Source organism: Podarcis pityusensis (genome assembly GCF_964106645.2).
Source record: "Podarcis pityusensis genome assembly, chromosome: 7".
In the NCBI taxonomy this organism is placed as follows: domain Eukaryota; kingdom Metazoa; phylum Chordata; class Lepidosauria; order Squamata; family Lacertidae; genus Podarcis; species Podarcis pityusensis.
In genome coordinates this window covers 84,407,905-84,434,084 of record NC_138031.1, presented here as the reverse complement: position 1 = coordinate 84,434,084, position 26,180 = coordinate 84,407,905, and the positions used below count along the sequence as shown (strand labels likewise).

Sequence of the window (26,180 nt, the reverse complement as noted above, 5' to 3'; positions counted from 1 at the left end):
TCCTTTTTGGAAAACTAGATGTTGTATAGTCAAGAAAACCTGTAAAACTCCCCCCCCCCTCCCATTAAAATAGCACGACACCTATGAATATACTCCTAACCAGTGGTGATAAGAACATACATATCTTGAACTTTAATATGCTGCTTTAATCTCCTTTTTTTAAAGTCCAGAATGAGTCTTGTCATCCTGACTTTCTGCTGGGCACAGTTTGTATTATGCTGCTGCCAGTCACCCCAATCTTTGAGCTATGTGAGATCCCAGGGGTTACAGGCACTTACCTAGGGTTCAGGGACACAGGTGCCGCTGTGGGTTAAACCACAGTGCCTAGGACTTGCCGATCTGAAGGTCGGTGGTTCGAATCCCCGCGACGGGGTGAGCTCCCGTTGCTTGGTCCCTGCTCCTGCCAACCTAGCAGTTCGAAAGCACGTCAAAGTGCAAGTAGATAAATAGGTACCACTCCGGTGGGAAGGTAAACGGAGTTTCCGTGCGCTGCTCTGGTTCGCCAGAAGCGGCTTAGTCCTGCTGGCCACATGACCCGGAAGCTGTACGCTGGCTCCCTCGGCCAGTAAAGCGAGATGAGCGCCGCAACCCCAGAGTCGGCCACAACTGGACCTAATGGTCAGGGGTCCCTTTACCTAGGGTTCAGTTTCCTTGGAAATATCACAATATATATCACAATATATGGGTCATTGACACACACTGTATATACAGTACAACCGGAGCCTACGATAGAGGGGTTCACAGCATTGACACAAAATCAAGCATGCCTCTCACTCTTCTGCCTGCTTCTTGCCAAGAACAAAGGCATACACACCCCTCTGGTTTTTATTTTTCTCACTACCAACTGGGTGAGGGAGGGGCCCCACCCCTTTGGCACCAGGTAACTGCCTTTCTAATACTAAGGACCCACACTTAGGACCATTACTAAGAAGCTGGCCTGGCGACTTGAACAACGGAATCCTCCATTACATTTTAACCCTTGCTGGATCCAGAAATTAGAAGGGACTTGGGTATCACACAGCCTAACTGCCCCCAACAACCTCAGAGCAATACACACACACACACACACACTTTCATTATACAGTCCAAGGATAAGTATCACTTTGTCAGAAACAAGGTGAATTGGTGCAGGACAGAAAGACTCATGTCAGTTTCCATCCATTTACAGCCATCCGTTAAAAAGAGGGGGGAGGAGGACAAGTTGAATAATTGATTTTTGAAGACAAGGCGCAATTGCTACTAGACATGCAAATTCATTTTCTCTCCTCCGTAGTTTGCAGTTCTTGTACAGTGGTACCTCGGGTTAAGTACTTAATTCATTCTGGAGGTCTGTTTTTAACCTGAAACTGTTCTTAACCTGAAGCACCACTTTAGCTAATGGGGCCTCCTGCTGCCGCCACACCGCTGGAGCACGATTTCTGTTCCCATCCTGAAGCAAAGTTCTTAACCCGAGGTACTATTTCTGGGTTAGCAGAGTCTGTAACCTGAAGCGTATGTAACCTGAAGCGTATGTAACCTGAGGTACCACTGTATTGGTGTCAAGTACTCTTGAGAAACTAAAATATTAGCCACAACATGGATGAGCAACAAAACTGTGGATGAGCAACAAAATTATCATGAAGTGGGAGTATAGATAAGATGATATGGCAAAGAGCAATATTGGAGAGAGCAAAGCGTGTCCTTCAGGCAGTTAACACTGAATCCTGGCAGGTGACTTATATGAACATAAGCATCTTACAACTTCCTTGGCATTTATCTTCCCTTTCTTGTTCCCTTTTTTCTTTCTGGACATATAAGTGAATGTGGGAGAGACCTTACAATACCAGTCAACACAGCAATCCACCAATGAATCAGTTTTTAATTCCACAAACTTAAATGGAGATTGTCGTTTGGAAAAGGAGAGAGATATTACTTATCGCTGCTTCAGCCCAAGAAGCTTTGTTTCCCAGCTGCGTTTATCTGCTCATGGTGTCTTGAAATGTGCTCTGCTTTGAGATCCTTTTTTTGTGCGCAGGCCTGAGACTGCCAGACGGGAAGGAGCCAGAAGAGGGGCAGGCAGATTCTTCAGCACTCATCGCCATCTCAGCCCTTTCCCCCCTTTCTCCCTGTGGGATCACACCGCCAGACTTCCAGGATCCCTCCCTCGGTGCCTCATCTATAATTTAAGACATGATTTACACTGTAACTCAGCCAACAGAACCCAGAGCATCTTTTACCTTGCTTAGTAGCTAATGAAGCCTCACTTTCTCTTTGTTGCTGTGGTTCTGCTCGGCTACATTGGCCACGGAGTGCCTGGCTTTTATGCAAAGACTAAGCAAAATGCCCAGAGTCTGTATTAAGGAAATACAAAGTAGGAAGACTCAAAGCAATCTTGGAGACTAAGTGGTGTCAAAGAAAAGATCAGAGTGCTTCCTGCCCCTCACTCTTCTGCTTCCTGATCTATTAGTATGAGAAGCAAAGCAGCACCCACATGCCATTCTCGCAAGGTCTCTGCATCTGCTACTCAGTGAACTACCTCCTCCTCCTCCCCAGGCTGCCCTTTCACTACTCTTACTATTGCTTTCCCAAACCTGGTGCTCTCTGTAGGGTTTGGACTACTGCTTGAATGAGAAGTTTTTAATGTCTGATGCTGTATCGTTTTTAATATTCAGTTGGAAGCCGCCCAGAGTGGCTGGGTAAACCCAGCTAGATGGGTGGGGTATAAATAAATTATTATTATTATTATTATTATTATTATTATTATCCAAAACACTGGGAGGCAGGGATGGATTAACCATTAGGCAAAGTAAGCCCATGCTTAGGGCATCAAAGGAAAGGGGGCACCGTATAAATGTTCCATTGCCAGATTTACCATGGACCATATGGTGCAGATGAACAAAAATAAACATTATTTATACAAATATAGAAAAATAAACATTTTCCATCTTGCTGTAGGTTTCATTAAAAAAAAAAAATATTTTATGGCTTACGGTTTATGTTTTGAATTAGATATATAAGAGGGCACCAAAATCTTGTAATTGGCCTCTAAATGTCTTAATCCGGCCCTGTTAGGAGGGCTCCAAATTGGGGAGGGCTGCTTTACTAACTCCAGCTACTGAGATTGCAAGGGCGTGGGGTTCCACCTTTTGAAAGGACTATTGCTGGGGAGGGAACGGGGGAGCAATTCCCAAGGCAACTTGTTACCCCAAGATTTTGCGTCCGCCTCACCTGCCCTCTGGGCAGACGGGAGGACTGGAGACCAGCTTCCTGCAACCTGGCAACTGCCCGGCGGGGAGTTCTAGCCCGAACCATCTGGCCGCCTCCCGGGTACCGGAGCCCGGACGGGGAGCGCACGCCAGGGGGAGCCGCGCGCTCGTCTTGGGCGGCCTTTCCCCCACATATCCCTTCCCCTCGGCGCCCTGTATGCGGTGTTGCTCTCTCGTTCCTCCCTAAATCCAAGCCCGTTTGCTCCCTTCTCCGGTTTTCCCTTCCACAAACGAGGCAGGGAGTTTTCTCTGCGCCCCCGACGCATTTCTAGCCCGATGCCCAGCGGGGGATGCCCGCCTCCCGCAACCCGGTGGGCGTCCCCGCCAGGTGCGCGCCTCGACGGCTGGCCTTCCCGCGCCCCTCCTCTCCGCCTGAAAGTGCGCGGCGGCGGCGCGCAAGTCCCTCCCCGGCGCCCCGCCCCGGCTGCGCGGACTCGCCGGGGCTCCTTTGTGTGCGCTTGGCCGCCGCGCCGGAATTTCGCCCCGCTCCCTGGCAGACGGCGAGCCGGAGAGGGAGGGAGGGAGCGGGGCCGCCGCGGCTCCTCCTCCGGCTCCTTCGCCCAGCCTCCTGCTCCGCCGACCGCCTGCCTGCCTGCCCGCCCGGCCGCCCGCGCTGCCGCCGCCGCCGCCGCCGCCGCCTCCACGCGCGTCGCCGGAGCCTGGCGGGCGGCTGCTCGGCTCCTGGTCGCCGGATCCCGGAGGCGCCGCGCCCCGCGGGGGACCCTGCGCGCAGGTAAGGGCGAGGGGCGGCCGGGTGGGCGAGGGGCATCGTGCCGCGGGGAGAGCGGCGGCGTCCCGCCTCGCCCGCTGGGGATGCTGCTGCTACCGGGCGGGCGGGTGACGGGGCGGGCGCCTTGCGCGGGGACAGGTGGAGACAGCGCGCCCGGCAGCCTCTCTGCGCCGGGAAGGCAGGCAGGCAGGCGGGCAGCAGGCCGGGCCGGGCAGCTCTCCGCGCGCAGGGACGGGCCGACCCCGGACGGGAGCCTCTGGCTGGCTCTCCGCGTCCCTTGCGCGCCTGCCTGCGCCCGGGCGTCTCCAAAAGTTTCTTCTCTCGCGCGCTCGGCTCCGAGCTTGGCGTGCGCCCCTGTGCGCGCAGCGGAGGCGTCCGAGGTGCCCGAGCTCTTGCGCGCTAGGAGGCACCGTCCCGGGAAGGGCTCCTGCGCTGCGCAACCGGTGGCGCCGCCGGGCTGCTCGGTCGCTTGCCTTGGGTGGCAAGAGAGGGCGCCGCACCTGCCAGGCAGAAGCAGGCGACTCGGGTCCGGAGGAGGAGAGGTCCGGGCTCGGGGAGGAGAACCCGACGGGGGCATCTTCTCCCCCTCGAGCCCACGCTTCGCTTGCGGAAGGTTCTAGGCTCTGTTCTGTGCAGCTCAAGTTCGACAGTCCTTGGATGCGCGGCGAGGAAACATTAGGGAACTGTTGCCCATCAGAATAGACCATCCTGGGCTAGACGACCTGACCTGCTAGAAAACAGCTGGATCAGTTTGGGTTAGGGTTAGGGTTCTCCGGGCTTCCAGAAAGCAGTGTTTTAGGGCTGCAGCCAGTAACTCAGATGCCGAGGTGTGTTACATTGGATGATTGTCTAATCTGGAATAATGTAGGAACACGGAAAAAGAGAATCCGCAGGACACATAAGGAGGCACTTACTCCATTTCCCATTTCTTGGAAAGATGCCCAGGGGGGTGGATGGCTATTGCTTGGCTTCAAGAAAGAACATCTGAATTTTGGGGCTGAAATACTGACACAATCTTCTGCTACTTGAGCTCTCTGAAAAATTACTTACTGTTTTGTTTTTTTTAAAAAAGGTTACGTATGTGCACCCCTGCATGTCATAGCTTTGTTTTGCTTTGTTTAGAAAATGCTTTGTTTAGAAAATGCTTTGTTTAGAAAAGGCGTTATTTGTTTCCCCCTCTTAGATTAGATTGCAGCAATAAAAACCTAAAGTACTAAGTATTCATAACAGGAAAAAGCCTTTGAAATGGCAAGAAAAGTGCCTGGCAGGCAGCTCCAGAAATTATAGGTTTCGTTGGAGTGGAGCTCTTTCTGAAAGTTGGGAGGTGAGCAGGCTGGGTTACGCTTTCTTTGGATGTGCTGAGAAGGCTCTAAGCTCCCTAGTAGAGCACCTGCCTTGCATGTAAAGGGCCCTGTGAATCTGTACCATGTCTGATTAAATGATGATGAGATAGCTGGGTTCAAAAGAAATCTCTACCGGAGACCAGATAACACTTTCCTTTTGAAAGTCGACAATATTGGGCAATGGACCAGCTGTCTGGCCGTGTGGTGGGCTTATTATGTTGTTAAACCCTAACGTGTAGTCGTCTCCTCTAAAGGAGACCCTATGAGACTCTAAAGTCCCATTGAAGCTGGTGCGTCTAACATCCTGGTCCTAAAGCAACTGTTGCCAGATAAATGCTTAAAGCTGGCAGACTTGTGCAAGATTCTAAATAATAATGTTATTCTGCCCTTGCAGAATAAAGAAGAGTTGGCCAACCATATGCTTATGGACAGCACACTAGCAGGTCATAAAGACAACCATGCTCTCCTGCTGTTATTTCCCAACAACTGGTGTTCGGAGGCATGTTGCCTCTGATCCTGCAGGGGGCACATAGACATCATAACCACGGATTAGTAGCCCCTTGTGTACTTTTCCATCATGAATTTGCCCAGTACTTTGTCGGTGGCCATCCTCACAACGTGTGACAATGCAGTCCCCAAGTAGGTGTTGTGTGGGCAGCAGTTCTCTTGTCTGTCCTGAATGTCCAACCTTTTAGCTTTACTCCTTCACCCTCTGTTATATTGTATGAGAGAGAAAGAGAGAGGAAAGCACTTTCTAGCTGCTTCTGCTCCTCCCCTCCCCTTTCTTGTCTTTTTGCTAAACCCCAAACCCCTAAACATTGCAAGCTTTCCTCGAAGGGCAGTTCTTTACCATGTAGATTGTACTTTCCCTCCTCTACTGGACAACATTTTGCATCTTTTGAGGATCAATGGTCTAAGGAACTCAAATTTAGGTAGAATGCTTTAACCAGCTATAAGCTCAAGAAAATCTCTGCTTGGCATTGTTATCATTTTCTGTGTGATATTTGCCATCGTGTGGGTAAAACTCTACACTGCTGATCAGGAACGGGCAGGTGTCCCATTTTGCCACTTGAAGTGACATGGGAAAGTGCCCCCACCACTGGTGGGGAAATGGCGCTGCCATCAACGCACCAATTTCCAGCGAGCTCTCGCACACGGCTCCCAAAATTGCTGCTGATGTTGGCACCATTTCTCCAGTGGTGGGGGGGGGCAGTAGGGAAAGGTGGGGTGCCCACGAGTGACCCTCAGGGCCTTTTTGGGCAGCCCTTGGCAAATTTTGGCCACCCCTCCAGTGATGGCCAAACTTGGCCCTCCAGCTCTTTTTGGACTACAACTCCCATCATCCCTAGTTAACAGGACGATTGGTTAGGGATGATGGGAATTGTAGTCAGCTGGAGGGCTGAGTCTGGCCATCACTGTCCCAAGTGCTCACAAATGATTGCAGCACCGCTTCCAACCACTGTAGGATAGAGCAGTATTCTCTTCATTGCCCCATTGCAGATCTGTAGGGAGGAGAACTCACCTAGTGATTTTGTGGTGAAGCTGAGATATTAACTTACTGGCTCTGCTTCACACACTCTCGGCCTCACCCATCAAGTTTTGACCCCATTGTAGACTGTATCACTGCCTTGTTTGAAATAATTATTTGGTCAGTTGTGGTTGGGAATGTTGACCAATCTAAATGGCATATTCTGTGGATACTGTTTCACATCCAGTGTTGACCACTGTCTTGACATTGGCTGAATAAGGGTGCATTGCTTAACTTAATTTGATGCCTACTCAAACGTGAAACTGTTGAGAGCGCTCAAAACTAAACACAGCAGCTTCCATTTTCAACAGGCTTGTATTTCTTACTTGCATCATGCATTCATTTATATGTAACATAGCGTGTTTATAAGGAATAATAGAAAGCAATAAAAGGTTTGTGCCATGCAAGGGAAAGAAGAATGCCGTTTCCTTGGACAAGTTAGGAAAAGAGATATATTGGCTCTTTAAAAATGTATTGCTGTTGGTTTCAGTGGCCTTACTTCCAGATATTTCTGAGCTTCCCGGTTACATTTCCAGCTCCGGGGAATTATCAAGTTCTTATTTAGCTTACGATTTTAATAATGTTGCCCCATCTTTCCTCACCCGCCTCCTCCAGTGACCCTGTGTTGAGTTTTAGAAAGAATCATTGCCAGACAAGCTGGGCGATAGTTCACAGGATGAGGTAATAGTATCTTGTTTCTTAGTAACCACCCACTGAGCTCAGAAAGCAGAACAATGCAAGGTGAAGCCCACCCTCCTCCCTTCCGAGTCTGAGATTTCCAAAGTCAAAGCTCATCCTCACTGGACTGAACAAAATTGGCTGAAGCAAAATGATGCAGGGACCTTAGTGCCACAATTAAACAGCAAAAACTTCAGCTCGTTAAAGCTCAGTCCATAATCAAAGTGTCAAATTCAAAGCTTGAAACGTAAACATATGCAGAGTTTTATGTTTTTCTCCAGCCCGGCACATGGAAACAAAATTAACACTGTACGTACGCATGGGAAATTCATGTATGGGAAATACATTCGTATTTAAAAACAAACTGAAGTATCAGCTCAATAGAAAGGATTTATTTACTACCTGCGGAAGTGAAGTATATGTACATTGGAAATTCATAAAATGCATTCTGTCCCGGTTACCAGATGCCGGTTTATTTACAATGGTGTTGTGTTCTGCTTTCTTTTTGGTATACCCCTCTGGCACCCTCCTTGTCAGCCCCTGTCACAAACTCTGTGTGTCCCTGTTTTCCTGTCTCTCCATTCTCCTTCCCCTGACTTGGAGCTGTGGTTAATACATCAAACCTGGTACACATCTTCCACACATTTGTGGGTGCAGAGTCCTTTGGAACTTCCGGGTGCGTGGCCTGCATTGGGTATGGGGGGGCTCTCCCATTTCTTCTCCTTGAACCTGTGCCCTCTTATGATATGCTATAATAATCTTTATTGTCATTGTCCCATACAGAACAACAAAATTGAAAAAAAACAAATAAATCTACCTAAGACATTCAAAACCAACAAGCCTGCTATCCCAGCTATCCCAACCTGGTTAGCCCCCTAAAAACTCTGATACCCCATTTTTAAAATGCAATATACTCCCATAGAGACTCCTTACACTGCGTTTAAAACCAAAATCGCATTTGGATAGAAACTGTTTCTCAGGCGGCTAGTCCTAGTCTTTATAACCCTGTACCTGGTATGTCCCACAGAGAAATTTACGGTCTGCAAATAAAAACATCCTGAAGATCCCAGGCCACAGAGAAGTTAGGCTGGCCTCAACCAGAGCCAGGGCTTTTTCAGCTGTGGCTCCGATCTGGTGGAACGCTCTGTCACAAGAGACTAGGGCCCTGCGGGACCTGACATCTTTCTGCAGGGCCTGCAAGACAGAGTTGTTCCACCAGGCCTTTGGTCAGGGCGCAGCCTGACCCCCTCCTCTGGCAATCTGCACAGAATTTTGCTTAATGGTTGCCATCAATTTGATTTTAATTTGATTTTAATTAATTTTATAATGAATGTTTTTAGAATGTTGGATTATTTTGATTGTTGTTAGCCGCCCTGAGCCCAGCTTTGGCTGGGGAGGGCGGGATATAAATAAAATTTATTATTATTATTATTATTATTATTATTATTACCTTCTTCCAGAAGGCAGAAGCTGAAAGAGAACTATGAGCCCACCTTGCTGGCCATGGATCCAGCCTTACCAAGGAGCTGGTTGGAGCAGGGATCAGCAACCTTTTTCAGCCATGGGCTGGTCCACCATCCCTAAGACCATGTGGTCGGCCAGACTATATTTTATGGGAAAAGAGAACAAATTCCTATGCCCCACAAATAACCCAGAGACGCATTTTAAATAAGAGGACACATTCTACTCATGTAAAAACACGCTGATTCCTGGACCGTCCGTGGGCCAGATTGAGAAGGCCCCTGGGCCTTAGGTTGCCTACCCCTGGGTTGGAGCGAGGGAGGCATTTGGGGTCGCATCCGGTCCCCCCCCACTTTAAATGTTAGGGTCTGGTTTGGCTCCTGCTTTAGTCAGTGCTAAAACTCCAACAGGAGGAGACTTTGATCCTGAACCATGCAGGCATTTGATATAAATCATCTGTTTTCATTCTTTTATGTCTGAGGCTTGAGATACTAACCAGAAAAATGTTTCTTGGCACTGGGCTGTAGGTTAACTTCACATGCATTTAATGTGCATTGCTATTGATCATGAAGAACAAAGGCAGGCATTTCATACTATGTCCTGTCAATCAAGCCCAGCAGCTGAGTTTCCTGGTTGCCAATTTGCAGCTGCTTAATGGTCCTGAGACTGTAACCTTCTAGGGACCTTGCGCTTGCAAGCGGAGCTGCTTGTTTAAGCAGCGCTAGAAATTCCCCAGGCGTCTTTTGCGACTTGCATGGGTCCAGTCGCGACTGGGGGGGGCGGATCTCTGGATGGCCATGTTGGCGACAGACATCTCCACCCGGCTGACCCCTCCAGCTCTCTTAAGCAGGTAAGCAGAAGAGTTTATTTATAGCATTTATATCCCACCTTTTTCTCCAGGGAGTACATGGTTCAGTGGGTCTCCTCTGAGTAAAACAACGCTCTTTACTTTTATCAGAATTGGAACTGTGCCTTCTGTTCTAATGTCTAAATAGCTGTCCCTGGAGTCTGCCGTTCAGTAATCACACAGTTCAAAGTAGGAGTCAACTCTTTATTAGCAAAACTACAATCTCCACAGACTTGGTTGAGTGTCAGGCCTAATGAGCAGAGCAGCTCGTTCCCGGTGATCTTACTCCATGAAAGTCAGTGGCCAAGACTGAAAGTCCCCTCTTCCACAGCACCTGCCAATTTAAAGGTAGAGCTTTACACGCCGCTTGAGCCAACTGCTGCCAGGGAGGCATTGCTCCTAAAACCCACCATTGAAGGGGGAAGAGGTTCCAGAGCTGGAGGCACCTGGAAGGTCCTTCCCTTCCATGGTGAGTGGCCCATTCTGAAGAGCTGAGTGCCTTTCATGGCTTCCTCTGTGCTGCCTAGTCCTTCAGTTTTCTGTGTGCCGAAGAATTGGCCTGTGCCACAGAATGTCTTATCCACAAGAGGGACCGAACTCTTAGGAGTGCTGCATTTGCTTGGACTAAGCCACCACTGGAGCGAGATGCCTGCATTGCAGGATTAACAGGGTCCCTTCCAGCTCTCTAATTCTATGATTCAGTCTGTTTTTGACCCCAGAAATACCTCTTCTGTGTCACTTTATTTGATGAAAAGGGGGGGGAAACAAGCACAGTGTTTTCACTATGCTGTTAACATTCCACCTCAGATCCATAGATGATTTAATTCAGTGACTGTTAAGCAGCATGGAGGTGGGCAGGGGTGGCAACTTGAGTAAAAATATGTTTTTTTTTGGGGGGGGGGCAGGTAAGCTGCACCTCATGTACCAGTAATTGATCGCATGATGTGGTGCATGCGCACCATTTCAATGGCAATGCCACCCAGACTGGCTGTGGTAACCCAAGTGAGATTCATATTTTAGCATTTTCTTTTTCCTGTCTTCTCCTTTATGTCAGATCTTTCCAGAGATCCTTTCCAATGAAAGTATAGCCTCTCACACCACAACCCCCACTGGTTACAAGTTTCTCACCAACCCTTGAAATATTCTACCTGAAGGAGTGCCTCACCCCCATTGCTCAGCCCGGACACTGAGGTCCAGCTCCAAGGGCCTTCTGGTGGTTCCCTCACTGCGAGGTTACAGGGAACCAGGCAGAGGGCCTTCTTGGTAGTGGCGCCCACTCTGTGGCACACCCTCCCATGAGATGTCAAAGAAATAAACAACTATCTGACTTTTAGAAGACACCTGAAGGCAGCCCTGTTTAGTGAAGTTTTTAATGTTTGATGTTTTATCACATTGTTATTATTATTATTAATTATGCTGGGAACTGCCCAGAGTTGCTGAGAAAACCCAGCCAGATGGGCGTGGTATAAATAATAATATATCATCACCACCACCATCATGAATTGGACTGCAGTGGTCAGGGCCCAGGGCCCAACTTCATCTGCTCCATGGAAAACCATGAGTAGCCTGGAGAAGAGGAGGTTAAGTGGTGATATGATAGCCATGTTCAAATATATAAAAGGATGTCACATAGAGGAGGGAGAAAGGTTGTTTTCTGCTGCTCCAGAGAAGCGGACACGGAGCAATGGATCCAAACTACAAGAAAGAAGATTCCACCTAAACATTAGGAAGAACTTCCTGACAGTAAGAGCTGTTCGACAGTGGAATTTGCTGCCAAGGAGTGTGGTGGAGTCTCCTTCTTTGGAGGTCTTTAAGCAGAGGCTTGACAACCATATGTCAGGAGTGCTCTGATGGTGTTTCCTGCTTGGCAGGGGGTTGGACTCGATGGCCCTTGTGGTCTCTTCCAACTCTATGATTCTGTGATTCTAGGACCAGCTTACAGATGCCCCATGTTGGACCCCAGCAGCAACGTAGTCCTTGCTTCAGTCAGTCACTTAAGCAAGTGTGCCGTGTTGGTGAGGAGCAACAGCTGCTTGCTCATCTGCGTTCCCTCTCCCTTGGTGTGGAGGATGTGGAGCTGCTGCCACAGGTGATGGCATGGTGCTGACTGCAGGGGCCATTGAGTCCTTGTTACTGCTCAGAGAGACAGACTCCCAATGGCAGCAGAAGCTCTTCAGTCTTGTAGTGCCTGATGATCCTGATGCTAGTCCTGAACGCTAAGTCTCTGGGAAATAGTCTGCATGTTGAAGGACAACTTCTGCACGTCTCAGATGATGCCACTGCCAGAGTTTCATCTTAATAAAAGCAACAAGCATGGTATTCTATTTTTTTTTAAAAGATATTTATTAAAGTTTTCAAAATATTACAAAATAAAAAAAAGAAAAAAGAAAAATACAAAATAAAAATAGTTAAAAACAATTCAGTCTTTCAATCACTTATCTTTCATTTGCTTATTTCCCGGACCTCCTCACGCCTCCCTTTTCTGTATTCCAATTCAGTTTGTTAGTTCAGCAAATCCCTCCCCTCTTTGTTTATCCTAATCTTCAATCTTATAGTATTGTAACATTAGATTTTTACCTATTAATATTCCATTTTTTCATATTCCCTTATAACATTACAGCTAGAAACCACTTAGTTTCTATCCAATATCATTCTAACATTCATTAATTTTACAATATTTCTGTAAATAGTCTTTAAACTTTTTCCAATCTTCTTCCACCGACTCTTCTCCCTGGTCTCGGATTCTGCCAGTCATTTCTGCCAGTTCCATATAGTCCATCACCTTCATCTAAGCATGGTATTCTACACAAGCAGAGGGGGATCAGTTATGCTAGTTTTAACAGTTTTGCTCTTTTACATTTCCCACAAAGTTCTTCAGGTATAGGGATGCTGAGTAATGATGAAACCAAGGAAATAATGAGCCGCATGCTGCCGTGATGGCCTCATCAATTGATTGAAATTATTGAATGTTTTTGCTGCAGCAAAAGAGGGATCCAGTATAAAAGGATGGGCAGCTGTTTCACGTGGCAACACCCTGCTTTCCTGTATACGCAAAAGCATGTACAATGCCAGGTATAAAATGCAGTTTTTTCTTTATGGAGCAGCCACACGTTTTCCTACATGAAGGAATAACACATGACCTGGCTTTGATGCAGTTTTAGAAACTCAGATATATAAGCTAATTGCCAAATGGCACTGTAAATCTAGATTACGGTCGCCACAAAAGAATGTCTAGGCACCATTATTGCTATTATTATTATTATTTTCATTTCTATTCTGCTTTTATTTTGTAAAGGAAAAAATCTCAAGGCGGTTTACGACGCATTAAAACACCGGATAAAACAAATTCAAGCTTCAAGGAAAATATTTGAGCTCCTCCTGCTTTCCCCATACTGATTTACCTGCTCAATTTATATAGCTGCCCCATAGTACTCTCAGAAGCCAGGGTGGTGTATTGGTGAGAGTGTCGGATTAGAAACTGGGAGATCAGGGTTCAAGGCCCCACTCTGTCATGACACTCACTGGGAGACCTTGGGCCAGTCACAGCCTCTTAACCTACTTCACAGGGTCGTTGTAGGGATTAACTGAGGAGGGGGTGAACCATGTACTCCCTGGAGAAAAAGGTGAGATATAAATGCAATAAATAAGATCTTTTGCTTACCTGCTTAAGAAAGCTGGAGAGGCCACCAGAGATCTCCAGGTTGTTGCAATTGGTCCCATGCCAGTCGCAAATTGTGCCTGATGCCTGGGAAATTTTGAGCAGTGCTCTGATAATAGCTCAGAAAGAATGATTGAATCTAGACCTATGGCCCAATGGAGGACCAACCAGAGGAAGAACCAGCAATGACTATGTCAGACCAGTCTCCTTTGAACCTTTGCTCAGTTAACAGCACCCTTTTGAGAGAATGAATCTCCAGCCCTTTCCGGCTCAGCACCTGATCTAGTTTCAGCTCGGGCTTAGGTTCCAGCCACTACACCAGCCGTGGCTTGGTACGTGATCACAAAATGGGGATCAAAAGCATTACAATAATCCAGCCTGGAAGTTCCCAGAATATGGATCACTGTGCTCAGGGTCTTCCTACCCATGAAAGGTCTCAACTGAAGCTCATAAGAAATGCTGTGCGACTACTTCTGGGTCAAGTGGCGAGCCTGTTCCTTCCAGGGGAGTGCTGCTCCATCCAGAACAGGTAACACACCAGCTTCCTGGACCTTGGAACCACCAACATACAGTGCCCTAGTTTCTCACTATTCATCCTCAGTAGGGGCACTCGTGTTTGTGTGAGTAGAACAGGCTTAACAACATTTTGCTATATTAATTAAATCCAAATATAAGATAATGGAAGTGGTTTAGCAGAACCATTCTTCAAAATTTGCCGTACACGAAGACAACTCTGAACGCCTTTCAGAGATGGCGCTTTTTCAATTAACTCTGTGTGCCATGATGAACACTCAAAATCTTCGGTGAATAATGTGTGACACACGTGACTTTGTAGCCACGATCTCTTGGATGAGTAATGAACACTGTTCATCTAGGGAGGAGGCACATTTATCTGTCTAAACAGAGGGGCCGGAACTCTTGTTGACACGTGCTGCACAGAGCAAAGTTGTGACACCAGTCAAGCAGTGCCTCAATGCCAGGATATAAATATAATCAGTGTGGAGCTGTAATTTGCATTTCTCACTCCTTGATGAGAATGCCACTCAATAAGTCCTCGTTCTTGTGAACAATGTGCCTATGATTGCAGGCTCCTTTCCTGGAATCTATGCTTCCTTCTCTGTTACCATGAGACATGAGCCCTAAGGGACTTGGGTTGGGAGCCTCTTCATTGAAGAAAGGCCAGAAAACCTGTACATCCAGACAGTGTGAACTCCATACAGCTATTGTACCACTCTGCTCCATAACTGCTCAATCATACGGCACTCTCAATAACTTGAGCTAAAGTGTTGCCACTATTCTCAAGTGGAGAGAGATCCACTTTGTTGTTATTTCCCATTAAAAGGTAAAGGGTAAAGGACCCCTGACAATTAAGTCCAGTCGCGGATGACTCTGGGGTTGTGGTCCTCATCTCGCTTTACTGGCCGAGGGAGCAGACGTTTGTCTGCAGACAGTTTTGCCTGGTCATGTGGCCAGCATGACTAAGCCGCTTCTGGCGAAACCAGAGCAGCGCACGGAAACGCCATTTACCTTCCCGCTGGAGCGGTACCTATTGATCTACTTGCACTTTGACGTGCTTTCAAACTGCTAGGTTGGCAGGAGCAAGGACTGAACAACAGGAGCTCACCCCGTCATGGGGATTCGAACCACCAACCTTCTGATCGGCAAGCCCAGAGGCTCATTGGTTTACACCACAGCGCCACCCGCGTCTTGCATTCACATTAACTGCAACTGACTCTCCCATGGATGGGAAAACAGTTTTTTTTGGGGGGGGGATGAGTTTGGGGGAACAAAAGGCAGAAAGGGAAATAGTTAAATAACACTCCTCCCTACCATTCTCTTGCTCTTGCAACCTTGAGGATGTTTTTCATTTTAAAAAAATTGTGAACAGTTTTCTTTCGTAAAAAAAAAGCAAAACACCCTCCGTTGTACGAAAGGAAACACCCTCCGTTGTACGTACACCCTCTGTTGTACGTACAAGGGAGTGACATGTGTAGTTTGGCCCTGAGTTGAAATGTTAACGAGATTTCTCCACCCTCCCTTGAAACCCATTTAAAAGTTATTTCATAAAGATTGTTTAACTAATTGGCTTAACAGACAACATCTGATCCTGATAAATGGGCCATTGGCAGGTGATAGAACTGTTACTGCTGCACAACATAAAATGGTTTTATAACCCCTTAATTGGCAGGCCTTTTAATTTAGGCTGCGCTGGTATTTCTCCCCATATCTTCCTGTGCGCTATGGGGTGTGTTCTTATGGGGCGTGGTGATGCTGCCTCCATAGAGCTAAAGATTGAAGGTGTGAGGTGGGGCTGCAGATCCGAAGACTTGGGGCAAGAGCTGTTGCAACTACATTAGGCATTGGGTCAAAGAAGTAAATCTCACTTTAGTTGAGGGTCACTGTGGCATACCTTAGAACAGGCATCCCCAAACTCAGCCCTCCAGGTGTCTTGAGACTACAACTCCCATCATCCCCAGTTAACAGGACCAGTGGTCAGGGATGATGGGAATTGTAGTCCCAAAACATCTGGAGGGCCGAGTTGGGGGATGCCTGCCTTAGAAAGTAGGAATAAAGCTATAATTCTGTGCACCAATCCTTAGATTGGGAAGTAAGCACCACTGAATTTAGTGGTACTTGCTTCTTAGAAAACATACTAAGGTTTGGGCTCCACAGGATGGCATTTCTGACTCCTTCCTGTTGCAGCTGCTTGGAAGGGAGGCAAGCAGTGGTCTTTGTATGGGATTTCAAATCTTTGCAGTTCTGTGCCGAAGTTGAATGGACTTGTTTCGATTTCACCCTATTTGGGGCTTATTTGATCTCTGCTTTGACTGGGTAATGGCTTATTTCATTTTTATTGTTTTATAATACACATAACTCCTTGAAATTTGCACTCACATCTATTGTAACATGACCTTTTTTATTCCATACCTCCCATGTGTACAGTGTTCCTGTCTTCCTTTTTTTCTTAACATGCACATGATTAGTCAATTTAGCCACCGTTGGTACATTTCTGTTCCTCTCCTTTCATAGTTGCCATATAAAAACTTTTTGCCCTTGTGAAAATGATATATGAAATAATATTCCTATGCTTTAGCTTAATTTTTTCACAACTGATAGCAAAAACAACAATGGGTCCATTTTTAAATTAAAATTGAATCAAAACCAATAATCCAATAATTTTTGAGAGCTTGCAAGTCCAAAACTTTGACTCTACTGGACGTGGCTTGTACGCTATGTCCATGTTAGTTTGGTGCTTCTTGTATCAATGCTTGGTGCAGCTTCTAGAAAGTGCTTTGGGGAACCCCTAAACCTCTCAGGGGTTTGTCTCACCTGTGCTTTCTGGACTTGCCACTGCTGACCTGCCTTGCTATATTTCCTTGGCACCATTCACACACCTGCTCCCAGAGAGTGGAATTCAAATCAGCATTGCTTGCAGCAGACCCACTAAGTTAGGTCAGGTCATTTAAGTGGGTCTGCTCCCAAGTAAATCTTCGTTGAATACCACCCAGTGTTTCAGTTGTTTCTTCCTCTCTCTGGTTAGTGGAGCTCAAGAAGGCTAAACGGCCTTATTGTGTAGAGACCAGAGCGCACGGCATTCAGGGAGGCATTTATTATGATAGATGGCTGTGTAAATTGTTGAACAGGGAAAGGAAAACAAAGGGAGATGTCGACAAGGCTTAATTATAACCATTTAGTTCCTCCAGTGTTTGAAGAAGCTCCTAATATTTCTGAAGATCTGTGATGTGTTCCTGCTAGGTGCTGCAGAAGACCATGGGGTTAAAAGGCATTCTGACCTTTGTATGGACTTTCTCAATGACCACAACTTACATTACATTTGCTGTTGCCAACAAAGGTCCGTATAGTTAAAGCCATGGTTTTCTCAGCAGTGATGTATGGAAGTGAGAGCTGGACCATAAAGAAGGCTGATCGCCAAAGAATTGATGCTTTTGAATTATGGTGCTGGAGGAGACTCTTGAGAGTCCCATGGACTGCAAGAAGATCAAACCTCTCCATTCTTAAGCAAATCAGCCCTGAGTGCTCACTAGAAGGACAGATCGTGAAGCTGAGGCTCCAATACTTTGGCCACCTCATGAGAAGAGAAGACTCCCTGGAAAAGACCCTGATGTTGGGAACGGGCACAAGGAGAAGGGGACGACAGAGGACGAGATGGTTGCACAGTGTTCTCGAAGCTACCAGCATGAGTTTGACCAAACTGCGGGAGGCAGTGGAAGACAGGAGTGCCTGGCGTTCTCTGGTCCATGGGGTCACAAAGAGTCGGATACGACTAAACAACCAAACAACAACAACAACTAATGGACCTATTTATGCCGAAGTGACTAACGATGTGGACGTCATGTATGGGCAAGATCCACCAAATGTACCCCATCAGTGGAAGACCTGCACAAGGGGGCTTCTTCCCTCTCCTCTCCTCACCCCCCCCCCAAATTGGCTCTGGCAGGGAAGAGTGCATCAAGGCTCTTTCCATGTGGCAAGCTGATGTGCTTGCGCAGACAAAATGTTCCACCTTCTGTGATTAGCTTGGATGGACCTCCCCCTCCCCTTTTAAAAAGGTTTTGAATTGTATGATAAAGTTATGCTTTGCTGGGACCTAATTTTTTATAAACTTAGCTTGCTTCTTCTCTTTGTCAGTTACACTGGTTTCACGCTGTTCAGCCCAATGTGTCTGATATCTCAGGAGGAGGTTGAAAAAGGTAAGCTGTTTGCAGGCACAAATATAGCAAGCCCGTAACTTCTGCGAATTGAGCCTCAAGCCAAAATCTTCTACCACAGTTAAGAATCAGAAATTTTGGTGATTATGATAATTCATTATTTACACCCTGCCCATCTGGCTGGGTTTCCCCAGCCACTCTGGGCAGCTCCCAACAGAATAATAATAATAATAAAGTGATAAAACATCAAACATTAAAAACTTCCCTGAACAGGGCTGCCTTCAGGTGTCTTCTAAAAGTCAGATAGTTGTTTATTTCCTTGACATCTGATGGGAGGGTGTTCCACAGGGTGGGCACCACTACCAAGAAGGCCCTCTGCCTGGTTCCCTGTAACTTGGCTTCTTGCAGTGAGGGAACCACCAGAAGGTCCTCGGCGCTGGACCTCAGTGTCTGAGCTGAACAATGGGTGTGGAGACGCTCCTTCAGGTATACTGGGCCGAGGCCGTATATTTGGCTGGCCAACTTTTGTTTGTAATGCCCTAGTTTGGTTTATACTGGTGTGACCCAAAACACATGGAAGTTAAGCCCATTTATTCAATATTAGGGAGCACTCAGGCAAGTGATAAAGGTCTGCTGATTTTGCAGCCTTTCACCCTGAACTGGTGTGGAACAAATGCACCTGTGACTGTTACTTCATCTTGCAGCTGTTGCCTCCTTTTGCTTTCGTAGCGTTTGGGAATGTTTTCGGGCTATTCTCAACAAACCTGAAATGGTGACAAGAGAGAGGCCTTTGCAGTGATGGTTATTCGCTTATGGAATTCTCTCCCCAAAGAGACTTGCCCTGGCACTGCCATTTGTTCAGTGCCAGGAAAATGGCCTTTGGGTGACTTCTGAATTCTGTTCTGCTGCTGCTGCTATCTGATCAGTCTTAAAGGTTGTCATGTTGTCACTGTTTTGCCTTACTTAAGGATTACAATTCTGCACCTTGCCTCTTTGAGGAGGGCAGTGCTATTACCTGAACAAGGTATTACAGAAACTTAAAAAAACAACACCTGGTGGTCTTTGGAATAAAGCATTGTAACGTGGTTTTAAATGCTTTTGTTTTTTCCCTGGGCGAAACCAAATTAGTAGTTGGTGTAATTAACGCATAGTAAATCATCTCCATGCCAGGAAAAAAAAAACCCCGTAGTTTTTATTCCCCAAGAAACCAATTTCATGTCTTACTGTTCATGTGTTCAAAAATAGCTTCCCTGTTCGCTCAAGATGCTTGTGCAATGTTTTGCGAAGGGCACTTCAATTCCAGCATAGAAGCGTCTCGCAGACTTGTGGAGCGGAGGACTGGGGAGGACTTTTTCGACTTGATGGACTAAATTTGACACTTGGGTGAGACTGGTGCCGTTCGCCTTTCAAAAGCCCTTTCGCTCCAATCTTAAAAGGGAAGTGGGAGGAGGCTTGCAAAGTCCCTGAGACTGGGAACATAAAGGGAATATCTTCCCTCTGTTGCCTCCGTTGTGCGATCCCACTGGGAACAGGATTGCACAGCCAAGGCAGTGCATGTTCACTGATGAAGGCTGATGGGTGCTGGGAAAATGGCCTGATGGGCCAAAAAGGACCTCTCTGGCACTATGAGCTAGAAAGGCAATGGGGACGGGCACCTGGTTAGCTACCCAATATTCTGATGAGCAGAATGTATTCTGGTTGTCGCCTCCCTGCAGTAATAATAATAATTTATTATTTATACCCCACCCATCTGGCTGAGTTTCCCCAGCCACTCTGGGCAGCTTCCAACCAAGTCTTAAAAACAACACAGCATTAAACATTAAAAACTTCGCTAAACAGGGCTGCCTTCAGATGTCTTTTAAAAAGAAGATAGCTGCTTATTTCCTTTACATCTGAAGGGAGGGCGTTCCACAGGGCGGGCGCCACTACGGAGAAGGCCCTCTGTCTGGTTCCCTGTAACCTCACTTCGCGTAATGAGGGAACCGCCAGAAGGCCCTCGGTGCTGGATCTCAGTGTCCGGGCTGAACAATGGCGGTGGAGACGCTCCTTCAGGTATACTGGACCGAGGCTGTTTAGGGCTTTAAAGGTCAGCACCAACACTTTGAATTGTGCTCAGAAACGTACTGGGAGCCAACGCAGATCTCTCAGGACCAGTGTTATGTGGTCCCGGCGGCCACTCCCAGTCACCACTCTAGCTGCCGCATTTTGGATTAATTGCAGTTTCCGGGTCACCTTCAAAGGTAGCCCCACTGTTGTACCCAGCTGTCCCCACTGCTTACCACTCTTCTCAACTGTCCTGCCGCACTCTGCGCTCCCCTGTTGCCGCTCCCACCCTCTTGCACTCTCTGTCTGTCTCCACTGCCGTTGGACGCTGCTCGGTGTCTAAGCCAGTCATAACACAGCTTAAATGTCGCACATAAACAAAAGTCTCTTGCCTATTCTGCCACACTTCCAACAAACTAAACATTAGTTTTGCTCCCTTGTGAATTATTTACCCTCTGGGCAGAATCCTAAGTGGGGCTTCCTTCAGTGAGGCAACATCAGAAAAGTTCTGCCTTGTCTTGTGTCCAGAACATGTGTGTGATTGTGCTACTAGCGCTCTATTTTCGGAGGGAATTGCTTCTTCCTGCAGGGGACTGCAAACTGTCACTCTCCCTACGCACAGTTATCCTGCTTTTCGTCTGCTACGTGCAATACCCCAGTTTTCTTGTGTCGGAGGAAAAAAGAGTGGGTTGCAAGTTATGTGATGTGTGAAATAATAAGCAGTTGTTTTTTTTTAAAAAAGAAAATATAGCATGCTTAAAAAAAAAGTCAGGACATTTTGCTATATTTGGAAAGACTCTTTTTGTTTTTGCCTTAAACTTTTTTTATCAGCAAAACTGTTAAATAGAACTGAATGTTGACATGAAGGGTAAAGGGGAAAGTGAAGTTGCATTTGGAGAAAATGGAGTTTTCCTCCAAATAAGTTGGGTAAACAACACCACTTCCATTTTCCCCCTCCTGAAAAAGCTGTGATCTTATCTCTATAATTGAAAATAATCCTCCGAAGGCACTTTTTAACTAGAGTTACACAATCGCCTTTTAAATCAACTGTTATCTTCCACTGAATTTCACCGCAAATGCTACTGCTTGCACTTGGGACTTGTAGAACAAGCCCGGCCCAGCGACCGAAACAGGTAAAATCCTTGTGCGAGACATAGCGCCTCTTCCCAGTCCTGGAGTGTAGACAAATAGTTTTGCCGGTGTTGCCGTTATACGTTGAATTTATGTCAGCATATCTTAATTGCTAGTTCTTGCCCGGAACTCTTCAGTCTGATATTTTTTTTTTTTGTGCTTTGTAAGATTTTAGTTAGAAAGGCAGTACTGAGCCCTAGAACATCCAAAAGTTCTATTGGTTTATTTGACTCTGATATAACTTGTGAATGTTCATCCACGTCCCAAACACTTTGCGTTCCCTGGAAATACCGTATTTTTCTGTGTATAAGACTACACCTATTTATTTTAATCCATAATTAAGAAATTAAGTTGTTTAGCTTTTTTGGGGGGTTGGGGGAGGTCACTTCCGCCAATCGCTCACCCGCCTGCCCGCCACTGCCAATCGCTTGCCACAGCCACTGTTGATCGCACACCTCGCCGCAGCCGCCCATTCTCTGCCCGCCTCGCCACAGCTGCCAGTCGCCTGCCCGATTGCTGCAGCCACAGCCAATCGCCAGCAGGCCTTGCTGCAGCCACCAATCACCCACCCAATCGCCACTGCCAATCTCCTGCTTGCTGCTGCCATTCATCGCACCCCCCCTGCATTCACTATCCGTGTATAAGACACCCAATTTTTGCCTTTTTTATTATAGCAAAAAGCATCGTCTTATACACGAAAAAATACGGTAGTTCGTTAGGGCGGCATTCACACAAGGAGCTGATGATTTCCATGAGTTCCTGTGGGAATATTTCTAATCCATGCTGTGTCCGTTCTCTCTCCCTCTATGGTTTCTTCCTGAAACTGGTGCAGCCAACCAGCAAAAGACAAAGGAAGAACTGATTTGTCCTGCTCCTCCATTTGTACAATCTCTCTTCCTCCCTCCATGGTTTCTGCCCAAAATTGCTGCTGCCAACCAGCAAAACACAAACAAGTGTGGAAGTGGGCAAACTGGCTGTTCAGATATTTGAATCAGCCAGACTGGATTCACTTAACATGCAGCGATTGCTATGTGTTGGGTTAGAATCACTTGCTTCTCTTCTGTTTTTCTTTTTGGTAAAATAATAGAAGTGATTCCATTAATAGTGGCTGACTGGCAATGAAGGTGTGAAGCTAAAGCTGTTCCTACTTATAGAGTAGGCCCACGGTAATTAATGAACATAACTTAGAGAATGTTCGCAACAGCAGTCTTCCTTCTCCCCTGGACAGCCTGAGACAGGCCACTCCAAACGTCCTGAATCCCTTGTTAGGATATTTCTTACTCCACTTGTTTCCATGCCTTAGGAACCTGGTTGTAATCAACTGCTGAGTTAGGCCACAGTAGATGCAATACTGCAGAAATCCATGAAGAGGTTATTTTTCAGATTTTGGAATTTCATTGCATTCTGTTTCTATTGCACGCTGTGCTGAGTTTTGTCCTCTGCCGCCTGTGTCGCTGAGAACTCTTGCGCTCTCGGTCATTTGTTCTCAATACCCAGAGATGTAGTAAAATTTCCAAAGGTTGGATTCTAACTGTGATATCTTGGTATGACTGCTGCAGAGTGCAGATCTGGCTGCCTTGGACTGTGGTAAAAATGAATGATTGTCAAGACATGTAGAACAGAGGCCTTCTGTTTTATGATACTGGCGGATAGGCTCACATTCTCAGTGATGGTTGCATCTATTGCAATTGCCTATTGGAATGAAAAGTGGGGAAACCTATTGGGTACTTTATTCAAGATGAAGTCTTTTCCCCAGGACCTAATTTTAAAAAGAAAATGCTTACCTAGTGGCCTTGGCTTCATGGGGAGTGCTACTACCTGATTTTCTGAGCTGAGGTGCTCAAAAGAAGAGATGCCTGCAATGTTGTTTACATGTGCTTGGGAGGAACATGTGTTTGGGATGGAGGGACATGCATGATATTACCCCAATTTCGGTGATTGTAGGATGCAGAGACCTGGTCATGGGGGACGAGTACATTTCTGAGCACAATTCAAAGTGTTGGTGTTGACCTTTAAAGCCCTAAACGGCCTTGGCCCTTATGCCTGAAGGAGCATTTCCACCCCCATTGTTCTGCCTGGACACTGAGGTCCAGCGCTGAGGGCCTTTTGGCGGTTCCCTCACTGCAAGACGTCAAGTTACAGGGAACCAGGCAGAGGGCCTTCTCAGTGGTGGCACCCGCCCTGTGGAACACCCTCCCATCAGAAGTCAAAGAAATAAACAACTATCTAACGTTCAGAAGACATCTGAAGGCAGCCCTGTTTAGGGAAGCTTTTAATATTTTATGAATCATTGTGTTTAAATATTCTGCTGGAAGCCGCCCAGAGTGGCTGGGAAAACCCAGCCAGATGGGCGTAGTATAAGTAATAAATTATTATCATTATTATAAATTGCCATGGAAGAGGAGGCTATTTATACATTGCTTTTTGCCCCTAGCCAAAGGCAGGGTTCCTGGGTACTCATCTCCTTTGTGCACTCATCTGCTGTGCATTCCGTTGCTCAACAACAAATTGGTGCATAATAACACCCCCCCCCCCATGATTTGATTACGGATGAGGATATTGATCTGGCATGTATTACTGAGACCTGGGTGGCTGAGCTTGGAGATGTTGAGCTGACCCAGCTGTGCCCACTCAAATGCTCAACGCGGCATCAGCAGCGGCTGTGATCTGTAGAAAGTCCAGCTGTATCCCTAGGAAGCCCCTCTATCTTGGAGCTGGCTGTTATTGTGTTGTGGTAAAAAGGTAAAGGGACCCCTGACCATTAGGTCCAGTCGTTACCGACTCTGGGGTTGCGGCACTCATCTTGCTTTATTGGCTGAAGGAGCTTCCGGGTCATGGCTAAGCTGCTTCTGGCGAACCAGAGCAGCGCACGGAAACACCATTTACCTTCCCGCTGGAGCAGTACCTATTTATCTACTTGCACTGGCGTGCTTTGGAACTGCTAAGTTGGCAGGAGCAGGGACCAGACAATGGGAGCTCACCCCGTCGCGGGGATTTGAACCGCCGACCTTCTGATCGGCAAGTCCTAGGCTCTGTGGTTTAACCCACAGCGCCACCCGCGTCCCCTGTGCTGTGGTAGTTCCTTTGAAATGCTTCATGGGAAATGGTTGATAAATGAAATAAAGATTAAATAATGTGAGCTTCCTGAATAGAGATCAGGGAATTATCCAAGGCTCAGCCAAAATGAAGGTCTCATGAAGTACCTTTAATTTATGTGCATCTTTTGCAGATCTGTGAGCTTTTAACTTGGATGCTGGAATGCATAAAACCTTCCCTCATAAAAAAAGAGAGAAACTTGCTCCTTTTTTTGTTAGTACTTCTGTAGATATAAGCCTGGGTACGGCCAGCCAATGAAACTTCCCTTAACATGAGAATTATGTACCAGTGAAATCCTAAGGTGTGGTGTTTGGGCTTTTGTGACTAGTATAAGGAAGGAATCATAGAATCATAGAATCATAGAGTTGGAAGAGACCACAAGGGCCATCGAGTCCAACCCCCTGCCAAGCAGGAAACACCATCAGAGCACTCCTGACATATGGTTGTCAAGCCTCTGCTTAAAGACCTCCAAAGAAGGAGACTCCACCACACTCCTTGGCAGCAAATTCCACTGTCGAACAGCTCTTACTGTCAGGAAGTTCTTCCTAATGTTTAGGTGGAATCTTCTTTCTTGTAGTTTGGATCCATTGCTCCGTGTCCGCTTCTCTGGAGCAGCAGAAAACAACCCTTCTCCCTCCTCTATGTGACATCCTTTTATATATTTGAACATAGCTATCATATCACCCCTTAACCTCCTCTTCTCCAGGCTAAACATGCCCAGCTCTCTTAGCCGTTCCTCATAAGGCATCGTTTCCAGGCCTTTGACCATTTTGGTTGCCCTCCTCTGGACACGTTCCAGTTTGTCAGTGTCCTTCTTGAACTGTGGTGCCCAGAACTGGACACAGTACTCCAGGTGAGGTCTGACCAGAGCAGAATACAGTGGCACTATTACTTCCCTTGATCTAGATGCTATACTCCTATTGATGCAGGCCAGAATTGCATTGGCTTTTTTAGCTGCCGCGTCACACTGTTGGCTCATGTAAAGTTTGTGGTCAACCAAGACTCCTAGATCCTTTTCACATGTACTGCTCTCAAGCCAGGTGTCCCCCATCTTGTATTTGTGCCTCTCATTTTTTTTGCCCAAGTGCAATACTTTACATTTCTCCCTGTTAAAATTCATCTTGTTTGTTTTGGCCCAGTTCTCTAATCTGTCAAGGTCGTTTTGAAGTGTGATCCTGTCCTCTGGGGTGTTAGCCACCCCTCCCAGTTTGGTGTCATCTGCAAATTTGATCAGGATGCCCTTGAGTCCATCATCCAACATCATCCAAGGAAGAAACTATGTAGGAAAATGCATTTGAGCGCCTACATTTTGAGAGATTCTTTCTTTCCTTTTCATGCAGTTGTATTTTGAAAGACAACACGATCAGATTCAAAGTTGCATTTTTGAAGGCTCAATGTATTCATCTTAGATGGGGAAAAATATTAAAGATGCCCATTTCTTCTTTATTTTTGCATGTTGCATACGGCAGATGGTTGAATTATCCCAGAATGTGTTTCTTTTGATTTTTCTCTGCAAAAGGTCACTGGTAATTGTGTGTGGGTCATTGTTTTTAATCCTTTTAAATAGAGATGGTAAGTTCCGAGCTTGTAACAAACAAACAAAGTTCAAGTCAGGCAAGCAGTTTTTAAATTCAGAGCAAGCTACAGAAATGCTAGGAGTAATCTTTTGTGCCCGTCATTTATAAATTACAATTAAGTAGTATATACGGTATATCCCCCTCAAAATTAGACTAATCACACTGGGTAGTTT

At 46.5% G+C, this 26,180-nt stretch overlaps 1 protein-coding gene across 6 annotated transcripts in view; it reads left to right on the top strand.

The window, feature by feature from the left end:
* Positions 1-3,883: 3,883 nt before the first annotated feature.
* Positions 3,884-26,180, top strand: part of ENOX1 (ecto-NOX disulfide-thiol exchanger 1) — a 276,495-nt gene continuing 254,198 nt past the window's right edge. For all 6 annotated transcript variants that reach the window (XM_081014835.1, XM_081014832.1, XM_081014836.1 and 3 more), the window contains exon 1: positions 3,884-3,978. The gene's annotated coding sequence lies outside the window, so the exon portion shown is untranslated. The remainder of the gene's footprint in view (positions 3,979-26,180) is intronic.